The sequence below is a fragment of the Peromyscus maniculatus genome, chromosome 6 (assembly GCF_049852395.1).
Source record: "Peromyscus maniculatus bairdii isolate BWxNUB_F1_BW_parent chromosome 6, HU_Pman_BW_mat_3.1, whole genome shotgun sequence".
NCBI classification, from domain to species: Eukaryota; Metazoa; Chordata; class Mammalia; order Rodentia; family Cricetidae; genus Peromyscus; species Peromyscus maniculatus.
This window is the reverse complement of record NC_134857.1, coordinates 31440096-31443276: the sequence shown is the minus strand read 5'-3', so window position 1 is coordinate 31443276 and position 3181 is coordinate 31440096. Positions and strand designations below refer to the sequence as shown.

At 40.4% G+C, this 3181-nt stretch overlaps 1 non-coding gene across 1 annotated transcript; it reads right to left on the bottom strand.

Annotated features, from left to right (window-relative positions):
- Positions 1 to 2390: 2390 nt before the first annotated feature.
- LOC121830591 (U6 spliceosomal RNA) lies at positions 2391 to 2494 on the bottom strand. Its single transcript, XR_006073807.1, has one exon. It is a non-coding gene; the product is annotated as a U6 spliceosomal RNA (small nuclear RNA).
- Positions 2495 to 3181: the final 687 nt, after the last annotated feature.

Genomic DNA, 3181 nt, shown 5'->3' with positions numbered 1-3181 from the left:
CAAAAGTTGCAGAGACGCTTGTTTGAAAAAAAAATTAACTGCAAAAAGTTTTGGTTGAAAAACGTCTCTTCATATTTGGAAGTGAAAGCCTGATACCAGAATTTATTTCTTGTTTGAACTTTTTGAACTTAAAATGAGATAAAATTACAAAAACATTTTGGTTATGGATTTCTTCAAATTTGGAAGGCTAGTACCAATATTTATCATTTGAATTTTGGTACTTAAATGAAATGAACAATAGAGATTTCATTGCAATGGGACAATTTTGAGCTTACTTATAGTAATGACCTAGGAACAGTTTTCTGGAATTGGGTTAAAAATGGAACTGTTTAAATGAAGAAATGTATTTCTACTTAGAATCAAGATGCAATTTTGTGTATGCATATATGCTTTATTAACTGGAGATTTATGAATTGTTTTGTGGAACTGTTTATGTAAAAATGGAATTACTTATGGAACTGGTTTTGTGTTACAAATGGAACTGTTTAAGCAGAAAAGTTTGGGTTTTCTAACTAGGCTTGAGATTTTGCTTAAAAATTATAAAGAAAAGGAGGAGCTATGAGATTGAATTATGTTCGCAGAAACCTATTGATATTAATGCACCCTGGCTTTGTGGAATTGAGGAAATGTTTAAGTTTGTGAATACATCGAAGTTTTTCCTATGTTCTGTTAACAAGAAAATTCAAATGACTGAGTTAAAGTTGTAAGACGGAGAAAATTGTTAACTATATATAGCACCATATATGCTAATTCTAATGGTTCTGTTACGAGTTTGTTTTGAGTTGTAAAATTGAGAGAATTGTGACTATGTATAGCAATATTTATGTTAACCTGTTAATGGTAATGATGAAGCTAAGGGATTCTTTAAGTTTGCAGTCGCCTTAAGAGTTTTGGTTTAGAAAGGGCTTGAGGCAGCTAAGACTGCTGTGGTTTACCTTGGACTTAATTCAAAAGAGAAATGCCATTTATATCATCCTCTACTCCCATACTGGGAGGTGTAACAGCTATGGAGATTGCTGTAAGCCATTAATAGTTATTTTTTATATATTAAGAAGGGGGGACCTGTGGGAGCCCGTTCTGGGGTTCCTCGTGTCTTTACCCAGCAGGTCCGAATAGAGGATGATCAGGACCACGGGCCTGAGTGCAGGTGTCTGAGATGGCCTGCACTTGGCTGTGCTGGGGGAGGAGGTCTTTTGCTCCACCCCTTGGTGTCTCTATAAAAACTCTGGACCAGAGACAGTCGGGGCCCTTTGGAATAGGTTCCAGGCCCTCTCGAGGCTATCCTTTATTTTCTATCTGTTTATCTCCGCAACATTCTCCGCTATAAATCCTTCTATCTAATATTTCCTGCTGCTCGCACTCAAGAAAACTCTGGGAAGCTGTGGGGGTGGTGGGTAAACGCCCCACAGACAATGCAACTCAGTAGGAGGAATAGGGTCTCAAACCCCTGCAAAAGAGTCAGAGACAGCCTCCGCTTCCATTGTTAAGAGTCCCACATGAAGACCAAGCTACAAAACTGTAACATACATGCAGAGTGCGTAGGTCAGTCCCATGTAGGTCCCTGGTTGCCCGTTCAGTCTCTGTGAGCGCCTATGAGCTCAGATTAGTTGATTCTGTGGGTTTTCTTGTGGTGTCCTTGACCCCTGTGACTCCTACAATCCTTCCTCCCTGTCTCCATCTGGATTCCCAGAGCTCAGCCTAAAGTTTGGCTGTGGGTGTCTGCATCTATTTCCATCAGTTACTGGATGAAGCCTCTCTAATGACAATTGGGCTAGGCACCAGTCAGTCTATGAGTATAGCAGAATATCACTACATTGTCAACTTTTTTGTTTTGTTTTGTTGCAAGTCGTGTTTGTTTCTATCTTAGGTCTCTGGGACATCCAGCCTCTAGGTCGCGGCACTTCAGGTCCTGTCAGGGGTGTGTTCCCCTTCATGGCATGAGACTTAGGCTGGACTACTCTTTTTTTTTTTTTTAACCTGAGGACTGAACCCAGGGCCTTGCACTTGCTAGGCGAGCGCTCTACCACTGGGCTAAATCCCCAACCCTAGATCACTCTTTAGTTGGCCACTTCCACAATTTCTGAGCCACCTTTACCTCAGCACATCTTGTAGATAGGACAAATTGTACATCGAACGTCATGTGGCTGGATTGGTGTCCCAACCTCTCCACTGGAAGTCTTGCCTCATATTTGGAGGTTGCCAGTTCCGGCTATGTGTCCCCTGCTGTAAGGGGTCTTAGCAGGGGTCACCCTTGAAACTTTAAGAGAGTTTCCCTTACACTAGGTTCCTACCTCATCCTGGAATGCCCCCCTTTTTCAGGCATCTCTTACATTACTCTCCCTGCTCCATTCTCTCATCTGGTCCCTCCTGTTCCCATCTCTACCTGAAAAAAAAAAATGCAACACTTCAAAAATTTGCCTGTCATCCTTGCACAGGGACTCTGCTAATCTCTGTATTGTTCCAATTTTAGTATATGTGCTGCCCAAGCGAGTATCCTTGTGTTTATTTGTTCATTTTAATTTACTATCGGGAGTCAGAGACTTGTTTTCTTCCTCTCTATGTTCCTAAAAATAGGGTAAATTTCTCATCCTCTCCTGTGCCTGGTGGACTATGGCATTGTGATGGATAAAAAATGGTAAGAAGCAGAGTGCTTCAATATCAGACAGTCCTGCCTCTGTACTGCACATTGATGTCTGCTCCTCTAAGCTATTTTTTAAAGTATTTCTGTATATTGTATGTCATATGTATGTGTACCTATGCAGACCAGAAGAGGACAGTGGATGCTTTGGAGTTTGAGTTATAGGCATCTGTGAGTTATATAAGATGGGTAGTGGGAACAGAGCTTGTGTCCACTGAAATAGCAGTAAGTACTCTTAACCATTGGGCCATTTCTTCAGTGCTCACTATTTCTTTTTCTTACTAACAGAATAAATATAGCAAAGAAATTCTGGTAATTACACAGTGAAAATGGCTGAATTCTCAACCACTAGTGTCCCTTACTATATGGAGTTACAAATATTCCTGCCATTACCGTCTCCTTGAATTTATATAGAATCTGGATACTACTACATATTTGTGGGTTTGTTTTCATATACATTTATTTCAGTTGCAGTAATTAACCAACTAAAAACTCCACCTCTGGTTTATTTTAAATTCTGGAGCTGGCTTTCTGTAGACACTT